The sequence below is a fragment of the Cariama cristata genome, unplaced genomic scaffold (genome assembly GCF_000690535.1).
Source record: "Cariama cristata isolate BGI_N322 unplaced genomic scaffold, ASM69053v1 scaffold75, whole genome shotgun sequence".
NCBI classification, from domain to species: Eukaryota; Metazoa; Chordata; class Aves; order Cariamiformes; family Cariamidae; genus Cariama; species Cariama cristata.
The window spans coordinates 112,042-125,088 of NW_009615592.1; positions in this window are offsets into that span (position 1 = coordinate 112,042).

Sequence of the window (13,047 nt, forward strand, 5' to 3'; positions counted from 1 at the left end):
TGTTGAGAGCAATAAAGAGCGTCAATGGTTGGGAGAAGAGAATTGAACCCAGGAGGCCTGGCGTCCACAAATATCGTCCCTTTTCGGGGGCTGCAGTGTGATCCAGATTTGACAAGTTATACCTTCAGAGAGATTCAATCTACTCTAAGCCAAATATATACATACACATACAGTTTTAAAGCAGGTGTTTTAATAATATGCAAGCGATAGGAATACTACAGTTCCTCCTCATTTCTGAATTTTGTTTATGTAGATCGACACAAGAATATGCTTGTGAAAGGAGAATATTTTCCTTTTGGTGACATAGATGACATCCACTTCAAATACCTCTGTAAAGACTTTTTTGTACTAATAATGCTTCATTTGAAGAAAAGATAGAATCTAGGTATAAAGTAGAGGAAATCATTATCAGCTCTGGATTTGAAGGTAAAAATTTTCAGAGAATTAGATGGTAGAGTTCTTTGTTGTAATTTCTGTTTGGTTTTGATTTCATTGTTAAATGCTGCCAGGGTCATATGCAATATCTGGGGCTTCAGCCAGAGTCAGACTCCAGACATTTTCTTATTTCAGGAGCATGTTTGCCTAATTTGAACACATTCAGAGCTTCTCTTTCTTGGTTTGGACTATAAAGCAGAAAAAATTTCACTGAACTGAGACCGTTATACTCCTAGCAAGAATATGTCCTTAAAGGATTTAATGTATATTCTTTATGTAGGCTGACTTCAACGCTGCAGATAATTCATCTTAACTTCCCTGGCTGTCCTTCCTTATTCAGTTGGATATTCCAATAAACACAGTGTTCAGAATAATTACACCATTTTCTTCATAGATAACGTATTCTTCTGTGACTGAAGGGATGTATTTCTAGAGGCTATGTCTGAAATTATTACATGAATATAGAAAATTTCCTTCCAAAATCCACATCTTTCAAACAAACTCTCTCCTTTATTGATACCCAAATAATCAGAGTCTGGGTATCATGTATCGGCAAATGCTTGGCAAGTAGAGGAGGTGAGGTAAAAGGGGGGGGGAGAGGAGTTTGGAATATTTCCTCTATTACATTTTAAAACTCAGATTTTGACAAAGGAAACCATAAGAGACCTTCTGGTGAGTGGCTTGCAACTGACATTTCCACTGACAGGTTCAAGGAGCACTGAGGAAAAACAGCACTTAAGTGGAACAGTTTATCGGACTTCATCTTTTGGGAAACAAAGTACTTTATGTTTTGTCTCCGCACATGCTTAGCTTGATGGGGCACCAGTCTACCATAATGTTGTTATCATTATTAATAATACATCCGTGCAAAGCTATGTAGGAAAGCTCTGCCTTCCCAGGCAGGTTGTACAGGACTCAAGACCTTGTTTTTTTACCTGACCCCCTGCACCTGCGGTGGGGCTGAGGCAGGTCCTGCATCCGGGAGCCTCCGAGGAGCCGACCCGGCTGGCCGACTCACACTGGCTCTGCTGAGCCAAGGAACCCGGGTCTGGGCACCGTGCTTCCCAACCCCAGGGGCAGAAAGGCTCTTTAATACCCCCATTTTAATGCCATGCATGCCGAGCCAGAAATCTCCGCTCAGTCTAGAGGCAGATGGTTGTTTATCACCGGCCAGCATCCTCCTGCCAAACAGGCGGTGGCAGGCGGTTGGCACCACATTTCCAGGTCTAATTCCAGAGTACTTTAGTGCTCATAGGAAATTCTTTGTAACATTCCCTTTGCTCTAATATTCAATTAGCTTTCAAACAAGTGAAGAGCGTGGATGAGCTGAGATGGCCATTTTACCAAGTACTGTACTATCACAGAGAGTTCGCAGACAGTTGTTTCAAAGTAATTGAAGTCATAATGCGCAGAAAAATGACTTTTCTAATGCTTGCCTTGAACATTTTTTTTTTAATGTAATTAAAAAGTAGATTTAGAAATATGCTCGGCAACCCAAAAGATTAAATATTAATATGGTGCATAATTAATAAATGATACATCTCTTGATTACTAATGGGTTATTGACTCTAAAAGCCTAACATTATGGAATATTAGGGCAAACAAAGGCTTTGGGAGAATATCTCTAAGTTTCCAGGATGAAGCTGCATCTTTGTCCTTCTAAAAAGTTGTACACCTCTTTCAACACCTTCCAAACCACTGAAAAATAGCATTAGACTGAAAGGTATGATTATTATAACCACTTTTGAAAGCTGTGTTCTTACCATTTATTCTGCACTGGAGTCCCACTGTGCAGGTTCTTCTGTCAATGAAAATTCTGCCAAAAAAGGTCTTCTGTCTTAGAATAGAAATTTATTACATTGTCATTCTTGTTTTCATCTTATTCTTTTAAAAAATACTACAACACTTTTCTGAAGTCAGGTATCAGCACTGCTGTCTATGCTAAATGTACCTTGGTAATGAAGTGAAGCTTAGAAGGCTGTGAAATATTAATCAAAATTCTTGATATCTGTCAAACTTTCAAGACAAATAGTTAGCAATTTTGAAATATAATACTTATTTCTGCAAGAAATTACAGTAGAATAATAGAAGCATTAACAATTCTGTGTCATAAAATTGCAGAGACTGGAGAGAATAGAGAATTATGAATTTAATTACATTGGCAGATCTGTTTGCCTTGCCTGTTTCAAACATCAAACTTCCAAGAACATGGTCACTAGTTGAGACGTCGCTACAAGCTGGCCTTCCTTGGATCCCTAAGTCTGTGAAGGTGAAATTGGACAGGAAGATTCACTTTATCAAGGAAGAGGCTGAAAATAAGAATATAAGCAAGTGTTTTAACCTGGGAATTTTATCCCATTTGTACCCAGGAAAAGGGTCCAACTGAAGCTAATGCTGCCTTCCAGCTCAGCAGCATGTTTCATTTAAAAGAATGAAACAGCTGTATTTCATAACCATTAAAATATCAGCGTCCGTATCCCAAAATACCAAAGCGGTGATTTGTCTGCTCTCTGAAGGCAGCTCGTTGCTGAGGAGGTGTCTCAGACCTGAGAAGCAACTTGCAGCCCATGCTCTGCCACAGGTTTCCTGCACGTCCTTGGGCAAGCAGGCAAAATCCAGGATGGTTTTGTGGAATCCTGACAGTTCCCATGATGGACGTGTGGGACCCAACTTCAGCACCCTCCCTCGGGGTGCAAGGCAAGGCTGGAACTGAGTCACCCCTGTATTCATGTCGGGATTGCTGCCAACCGCCCAGGTGCTGCTTGGCCATACTGCTGCCCAGCCAGTCATTCTACTCTTGTACTTGTGCAAATGATTGCTCTTATTTTATTGTATTTGCCCCTGTCTTTAGCAGATAAAATCCTACTTTTTTTCTTCAGATTATTTATCAAGGTCATGTTGAATTTTAATCCTGACTTCTAAGTGTGCTTGCAGCCTCTCCCAGCTTATCAGCTGCAAATTTAATCCCTGTTAGGGATGATTACATACTCCTGCCTATTTAGGGTCCATTAACTTCAATTAGGTTAAGAACCCTTTTATACAGGTTGGGTTTTTTTCACTGTTACATCTTACCTGGCTCAGATTTAAAGACCAAAAAAAGATAAAACTCTTTTTGGTTATCCTCAGGATTTTTGAGATGGATTTTCAAACACTATTATGGCAGTATACATATAATAATGCATGCATAAATAAACCAAAATATTTTGACTTAATCAAGTGCCTAAATACAAAAAGAAGTGGAAAAAAGTTTAAAAGAAATTCTCCTTCACAACGAACAAGTGCAATCCATGGTACTCCTAGCTGAGGAGGCTTTTAGAAAAAAGACCTGACCATATTGATAAGCTATTAATACTTACTTTAACCCACAACTAAAACATTCATTGTCCTTTAAATGTTTGATGTGTACAGCGCTATCACCACTTCAAGAAGCAACATCCAGAAAATCTGCCCTTTCAGTCTGTTCTCGCTTACAATGGGCTCAGGTCTTTCATTCGAAACTCTGGGACTCCTCTTACAGTCTGTGCTGCCTACAAATGGAATAAACACCTTTTGGAGGTCGGAATAGGTGACAGCAATAAAGAAGGTGTTTTTCAGAGCAGGTGTTTTACATATGAATTTATATGTTTACGCACTAAAGGATCTTTCCTGAGAGCACGTGCTGTCTACCTACCAGCTAAATATGTGGCAGAATATGTACCACTGTGTTAGTTAATAACTCATAGCAAGTACCTAGATCCATCTTATATCAGAGCATGGACACAGTCGTAGCTGACTTTTTAAACCACCACCATTTGCAAAGTATCAGAAATGAAGGTGATAATGAACTAGTGGATGTACTTTTTTTTAATTTTTTTTTTTAGGCAAATTTAAACTGTTCCTATATAGATCATAGAATTATAGAATCATAGAACGGTTTGAGTTGGAAGGGACCTTAAAGCTTATCCGGTTCCAACCCCCCTGACATGGGCAGGGACACCTTCCACCAGACCAGGTCACTCACAGCCCCATCCAACCTGGCCTTGAACACTTGCAGGGGTGGGGCAGCCACAGCTTCTCTGGGCAACCTCGGCCACTGCCTCACCACCCTCACCGGGAAGAATTTCTTCCTGATATCTGATCTAACTCTTCCCTCTTTTAGTTTAAAGCCATTGCTCCTTGTCCTGTCACTCCAGGCCCCTGTAAAAAGTCCCTCCCCAGCTTTCTTGCAGGCCCCTTTAGGTACTGGAAGGCTGCTCTAAGATCTACTGGAGCCCACTCTTCTCCAGGCTGAACAACCCCAACTCTCCCAGCCTGTCCTCACAGCAGAGGTGCTCCAGCCCTCAGATCATCTTTATGACCCTCCTCTGGACTTGCTCCAACAGGTCCATCTCCTTCTTGTGTTGGGGGCCAGTAATGAAACAGACCAGAACAGAAGCTTCGTACATTAGGTTGCATCAATTTTATTCCTCAAAGGTGGTGTAGAATTTGCTTTCAAAATTGTCTTGATTAAAAGAAGACTACTTCTAGAAGTGTTTGATAGATTACATGAACATTCTACTATGTACAGCAATGTGCAATGTATAATGTACAGCAAGAATATTTTTTTTGCTGTATGTGGAACATCCCACATACAGAGAGACTTCATGTGAACTGAATGTTACTTTGTGTAATTTTGTTTGGCTTTCATAATATTCCCTTGTGGATTACAGAATAAGTAAAGCACCACACTTTTGTGGCTCTCTACTTTTATACTTAGTCCTCAAGTCAATATTTTAACATTGGCTAGTTGACATCAAAGCCAAATCCTGTTTATGAATCTCACTGAAACCACCAGTATAAAGCCAAAATGACTGTATGAGGGATCACTTTCAGATTTTTATAGGTGAAATAGATATCTTGCTTAGTAGAGGATGCTACAAGACATATCACAAGCAATTTTGATTACTTCTTGGGGAAAAAAAACCCACAGCTTTCACTCCTTGGTTCTTTCAGCTTATCTCTCTGCTTTTTAGTCTTGCGATGGCAAACCCACTTTCTCATTGCAACAGATAAGACTAGCCACAACTACCAGGCAAGCTGCACCTCTAACTTTACAGCACAAATTCACCAACACTTTTGCTGTTGTATCCTACAATACTTGTTAGATTTTTTTAAAATTCTGACTTATTTGCTCTGTTTTGGCCCAAGATGCTCTTATCCTTGAAGAGAATGACAAGGATGAGCAATTCCAAGGTCTACCCCGACAATGCTTGGTCTATTAAGCTAGAGAAAATGTAGTATATTATTAAATCATTATAGTGAACAGCTGCATTTTATTCTGAAGAACTGCTTTGAGGGAGCTGCATTTGGAACGGCTTCTGATTTCTACCATAGGTGGAGAGCTCAGAGCAGTGAATTGGCACTAACTCCCAAGCTGGCAGAAGAGGAGTATCTCCTATCTCAAGGGAGAGGTCTGGCCACTCTTCTTATTTTATCATTCCCTCAGCATCTTAGCCACAAGACGGCTCCAGTAAGATCACTGTCCTCTAGCCCTTCAACAAGGTAGCAACACTGCAAGAGCAGATCGGTCAAACAACAAACAGTGTGAGCAAAGGCAGGTTACGTAGAAAAATGTTGCAAATGTAATAATAAGGAAATAATCCCTTGGAACTCTTAGGGTATATAACAATAAAACAAAGCAAGCATGTGCTGGAAATTAAATCTCCCAGCCGTATTGATTGCTAATGGCCTTTTTTAAATTTCAACCTTATTTACTATGTAGAGATAAGAGCTGACTCTGAGCACTTTGTCTGATTCAGAACCTCATATAAGAAATCTAAAGATCACTCAAATTAAGAGGAGATGGCTAACTGCTCCCCTGGGTTATACAGAAGAATATTTTATTTGCCCCCATTAGAGCAAAAGAATAGCACAGAACAGATTCAGTCCAATCAGAGATACCATTCAACAAAAAGTGGCAGCTGCTTTTGTTTTTCTTAAGAAGCGTGGAAAAATACGTCTGTTTCCATTAGCGCTACACTTTCCTCTGTTGGTTTTTCTGATGCTTTATTGTTGTCATTCTGCAAACTGTAGAGCTATGCAGCAAACCTCTCAAAAGGTAAAATAAGCTTTTCCACGTTACCGATTCTAAAAGATAGCAATGTATTCATTCACATTTGAGCAATGCAAGTTTCTGGCAGAATGAGAATGTCCTGAATTATAAAACATAAAGCAATACTCTGAGCAAAAGAATACAAAATATCTACTCTCTTTCTAAACAAACTAAATGGTTTCTATAGATCAACAGCACTGAAATCACAGTAGAAGGTACTGACAGAACATTTGAGTAACCAGCACTGATTGAAGGCTCTTATTAACTGTATTTTAGTTTTATATTCCCCGTGTGACTTGGCATCACAAATATAGCTGTCATAGACAGCCATAGAGCAAGAAGTGGCTGTTCTTTCATTATTTTGAACTTTCCCAGCAGGATTCACCGCTCTGGCTTTTTTGAGCAACTTGTGGTTTTGAGCATGCAGACCGTATGCATTATGTACTAGCTTGCATATTTCTACCTTAAATAGGTGGTGTAACTCTAAGAGACTGAGTAGACCTGTTTGCAAAATATGAGTCACTCCAAACCTCAGCATGAAACCTCAAACCAAACTCTATACTTTAAGATTAGAATAGGTTCAGAAAAGTACTTTTGTCTGCTATCTCTGTAGAGAATAGGGTTTATGGAAGGAGGCCAGCACCTTGGTACAGGATTTAAAAAAAAGTGTTTTTTCTTCCTGCAGTCTGACAGAACAACACTTAAAAGCAGAGTGAAAAAGAAACCACTCTTCCAGAAGACACCAGTTGTCAGCATGTTATCGGCATGTTGCAGTCTGAAGGGCTGGAGGAAAGACCTCAAAATCAAAAGATAAACACATCCCAAAAGTTTTCTCTAATGACAGCTGTCAAGCTATCTTGAATCGCCTGCATTTTCTAGAGATAGGGAGGCACAAGGACTTGGGCAGAGCAAGGTAACGCCACATCTCTCCTTCCCCTCTGCCACAGCTCTCCTTCCCAAATCACAACCTCCGGCTTGCCCAGGCAACAGCGACAGGGACACCCTTCACAGCGTCTTGTAGGGTCTCAGCAAAGGCAAGCAAGCCCTGCAGGACTGCGATGGGCATGGAGAAGAGTCTACAGACCCAGTCTCTGACAAGCCTGGTTCAGGGCGAAGGGTTGAAGCCAATTCAAACCCTATGGAAGTCAATCAGAGCCTTGTAATTGCCGTAACGAGCTGGGGAGATGGGGCTTGCCCAGTTTTATGCATGTGCTAAAATCCAGTGGTTTTCAAACCTGACTGCCATTATTGTGAAGTAAGGAAAGACTGGGTGGCTCCCGTGTGTGTAAATAGCTCCAAGTATGTTCAGGAGCAGATTGAGACCTTGTTGTATTGGTGGTTCATATGCTCGGGCATTTGGGTCATGAAATGCTTTGCAATCAGAATTTGCACTCTTGTTCTTCAGTTTCTTGGTTATTGCAGAGGAAGTACCAGTATCAAATCTTTCCAGTGCACTGGAAAATTCTTCCTACATAATTCAATGAAGCCTAAATCCTTTTCTCTAAAAATATCATAACTAAGTATTTTCCACCATGTTTAGAGTTTCAAGAAAAGGAGAATATAATCCAGCAGAGTTGTGAAATAAAGGCAGAAAAAATGCAAATTTGTCCAAATTCCTTACAGTGTTTTTTCTCATTTTATGTTTCCAGTATTTTTATTCTGATATGTTGAAAAATGTCCAACTGTATCAATTTACTTCCTATTCCTAGAGACAGGCTTATTCACAAAGGGAGGAGGGAAAAAGAAGGAAGAAAGGAATCATTTTTTTTATTTCCAAATTTTCTAGAAACATTTAATGAAAGTCTGAAGGAAAATGAAGCTCTTTCTGGTGTTACTTAATACTCATATTCAAGCAGAACCCTTACCAATGGCTATAAATACCTGTTTGTACTCAAAGAAAGCAAAACTACTTTTTGAAGAGAGCTCATTAAAAACAAACAAACAGCACTTTTTCATGCTCTACCACAAATGCAATGCTTTCCTCCATGCCTTTAGCTGGTAAAGCAGGTTTCAGGAAGATGGCTAACTAAATTGTCTTCTGCAGGATAGCTCCATAGAAAAGAAATTATTCCTTTCAATGTGGCTGGCAGGACTGCATTATCATTTCTCAAGTGCTTCCCAATTTTGTAGATCTTGAAACAGCTATTAGATGTTTCAGCCTAACAGACTCAAAGTGTTGTGCAATTTCTCTGCAGGTACAAAGTGGACTTCAGTCCGAGTTCGCAGAGACTGGCCAGTTGGTTCTATCCATGCAGCCATGACACATCTCCTCCAGTGCACTTACTGTATGCACTTTGTTCATTTACACCACTTAAAGGAATCTAAAAAATCTCCTTCAATGAAGGAGGCAAAGTCCTGCAAAAATCTGCACTACTCCTCCCTACACACATACACTTCTGAGCGCTGGATCAAAGGAAATGGTCCATTTGACTTTTTTTTTTTTTTTTTTTTAAATTGTTAGGAAAACTTCCTATCAACTCATTTCTTTTTCCTCCAGACCAATCAGCAAATTAAAAAAAAAATATCTATTGTTGGTACAGCTCTAGCACATTTTTTTGTTCCCCTATGTGCTCAGCCCTGCCGTATGCATCTTCCCTCCACAAGACGCAGGAGTGTGTACTAGAGCGCAGCCTTTCCAGGATCCTGGGGATGCAGAGAACGATGCTTTCCTGCTTGCAGATCTGCATTACAATACAGCCCCACAGCAGCTGATCACACAGTAGCTTCCCATGCCCATCTCATCCCCTAGACTTCAGTTTTAGAGTTCTCCTTTTTAGCAGCACTATGTTGAACAGGCACTCTCGCACTTTTTTTTCCTCTCAATGTTCCAGCGATACCGCAGCAGCCCGGCCCTGCACTTCCAGGCAGCATTTGTGCCCTCGTTCCCCCACCCAGGCTGCACCAAGCAGCTCTCTGTGCCACCACATCTGCCCAACACCATCCTCAGAGATGCTCTCCAGGGCATGGGCTGAGCCAAGGCAGAGCCAGGTAGGGGTCTTCTGGACCTTTTACTCCATCTCATTTAAAGCTGGGCATCACTGACCTAAGTAGGAAGTCATCTTACTGACTGAAAGTGATGGGCATGCCTTTCTCAGTGTCCTTAGTAGGAACTGGGCCCAATACATATGCTTAACTCCATCCTTAACTTTTATAAGATTAGTTGTGCTCAATGACTTTTCAGCAGGTATCGTTTTCTACCAACTCTGCCTTACTCTGAAAAGAAGAGGGGAGAAGCAATTACAAGGCTCTTCGCTCTACTTGTTAATCACAGAATGACACCAAAAGGCCAAGAGAAGAAATGCAGCAGGGGATGTGTACTGAGCTCCTCTGGAAAGCCAGCATCCAGCCGGAGGAGAATCGCTTCGGTGATGCTCTGCTGCTTTGGCTCACATCGCCCTGCACCGCTCTGCCCACCGCAGCAGGGGAAAATGCCCAGGTCCTTGTGCAGGGTTGGGGATGGTGAAGCTTTCTTCAACCACTCCTGAAAGTTTGAGTCAAAGCACCCTGAGCTTCAGAGGATTTCTGGGTTTTAACATTTTTGGATTCTGTAACAACAGAATCAACACAGAGCTAGTTCAGCAAAGTGGAAAGGGGTGTGACGGCAGCAAAGAGGAGGGAGACAAAATACTGTGAAAGGTATAAACTACCTTCAGTAAGGCAAAAGAACTCCTTAAATCCCTTTTTCAACAAAGTATTAAAAAAATAGGGGAAAAATATGCAGGGGAAAAATAGGGGGAAAAAATGTTAAAATAGACATGATTGGTAGAAACGAACGATCAAAATAGTTTACAGGCTCCACAAACAAAAGCCGATAGCCTGAAGATGCCAAGCTATTTCAGACTCCCTAGCCTGAAAAAAACTCAAATTCCTCCAAACCCGCTCATCCCAGGAAACTGATCCTGGCAGCCACTGCCCTGAGGTGAGTCCTGGGTTTAGGGTCCCTTGCAGGCTCCACAGACCCAAAGAAAGGAGCTATAAGTGGGATGTGTCTGTGACCAGACTGAGCCATTCTAACCTGGAGGTGTTTTGCCGCCATGACATTAAAGTGCAGCACAGCATTGGGGACGAAGAAAGAAGGCCCAGCCACCCACAGGGTCCCGACCATTAACTCCTCTTACTCACCGGGAAACTACCCCAGAACCGAGGTGCCCAACCCCACAGGACAAGTCCCACCGAGCATGTGGGATTCTGCTAACAAAATGTTAATGTAGACTAACCCACTCAACGAGACTCATAACTAGGTTTTCTGCATGTCTACAAGTTATCACACACATGATGCAAGCATCGATTAACCCTCACAGTTTCTATCACCTTATTTAAAGCAACCTGCTTTTGACCTAGAATACAGAGATTTCACCAAGACCTTTTCAGCTACAAGTTAAGAACCATGTTAAATCTAACATCTAAACGCTCTTTCCTATTACAGGGAACAAATTCTCCTCAGAACCTTGTCTCTAATCACTTATGCTAAACTTTTCTGAGACAGATGAATGCCTTAAATCAAAGAACGTGGAAGGGAGTAAACGCTGTTTGTTAGCACAGACGTTGGTACATGGCAGCTCAGTCGTTTAAAAGGCTGATCTCTTGCCTGAGCCCTGCCTTTAGCAGGTACGTGTTTTCCTGAATTATTGCCTTAGATGCAACAAGCAAGTTAAATTTTTTTACTGGTGTAATATAGGTTATGATATTTAGAGATTCTATTTAGAAAGAAAGGAATATAAAAAGTCGGCAGGGTATGGCATAGATGACAGGTTGGGCAGTCAGCTCCACACAGAGATTTTTAAAAGAAAAGTAAGGAAAGACAAGGTGTGGAAAACAGTAGCAAATTAAGCAAGATGCAACCACACTATGTATTCCTTTCATTCCTGCAGCATAAGTGAAATCCTTCATCTTTTAGTGGTTTCTGAAGTCGGTAGTTTCTTGATTCTTCAACTCACAGAAGTGATGTCTTTGATCACTCTGGGATGTTGCTGTAAGCTTGAGATATCTCAGCTTGAGCATAGCTCTATCAGAGGAGAGTAAACCTGCTGTGAATGCAGGGCCCTGATATTGTGCCTGGTTTCTCTCATAACACCACTGTGAAACAGCTCGAAAGAGCAGTGCCGCGATTCCTCTGAGCCAGACAATGCAGTCGCTGCTCTGCGTGGTGCAAGCTTTCGCCTGGAGCAGTCCCAGAGCACTTGGGCAAAACAAATCGTATTTAACTGTAGCTAGAAAACTGCTTATTTTGTCTGTCATGATGATGGTGTTCAAAAGCTACCCAATTAATAAAGGTGGCTCAGATCAGCATAGGGAGTAGGTTGATATTCTACAATACTAAAGCACAAGCATTGAGTTAGGAGGGGGAAGAAAGGGAGGGGAATTAGCACCAGTTTAAACCCTGTCAAGACGAGGCAGCTTTGAATGCAAAAAGGACTAAAGGTTAAGGTCTTTGCTTGATTCACTGTTACTTGATACCTACAGGAAATTAAACCACAGAAGCTCAGGTCAAAAAGCATTAATAAAAGCAAGGAAATTCAGAAGTTTGGAAAAAATGTTATGATACTTTAATGTCATTTTCCCTGTTTCAGGGGTGTTCAGGCAAGTGTATCACATCGTGTACCACACTGTATAGGCTGCGATACACAGCGTGAACTGTGGATTTCTGTGCTGTCACCAAATTTTCCCAGAATGACTAGGTCCAAGTCATAGTGGAATATTACTCACATACAGTCCTCATGCAGTTTAATCCGAACAATACAGTGTATAGACATTCCACCATCTGTTAGGAATTGTGGCAACTCTGTAGGGCACAGCTGATAATGTTTGAAGTAGAGATCCTTTGGTTTGGGCAAGGCGCTGTGGTGAGCAGCTTGCTGCCTTTGGTGGAAAATAAATGCTAAGTTGCTGGAACAAAGGAGAGAATGTTTTTCCATGTATAGCTATTTTAGCTAACAGCTTTGCGTTGGCCAAAAGCATGTTGCATGGTCTAAGTCACAGCAGAAACTTTATGAATTAGATAACCAGCCTGAAATGGCACAAACTAGGTTGTTGATCTTAAAAAATGCTTGGTTTTGCAGTCAAGAAAGTTTTAATCAATGCTTTTTTGTTGAGGATAAGTGGAGTAAGATTACTTGTAGTGATCTTGCCTCTTACTTGTAGTGCTTTTTGCAGTCATATGGGAAGCCTCTTGTTTGTCTCTGGGTCTGCTCTATGGCTGATTTTTGGATGTGTAAAAGTGCATGGGTATCATTCTCCACGTAAGGTCTATTGGCCCTTTCCCACCACTTAAAAGAACGTTAAAAGTCTATGTAATCATAAAGGCATGCCCTTAATGGAAATCTTTAACATGAACAGTGCAGTGGAAACACTCAAACTGCTGGAAATGGCCAAGAGAGAATGAAAAACCAAAAAAATCAGCAAGAAAAAAACCAAAGTCTACTATATGACAGCAAATCATAAGCTTGATTCAGTTATAAAGTGTATCCAGCAAAAAGCTACTTGAGACACAGTGTATGTTCCCCAAACACAATAATAAATCAAGACCACTTACTTGAGCTGTT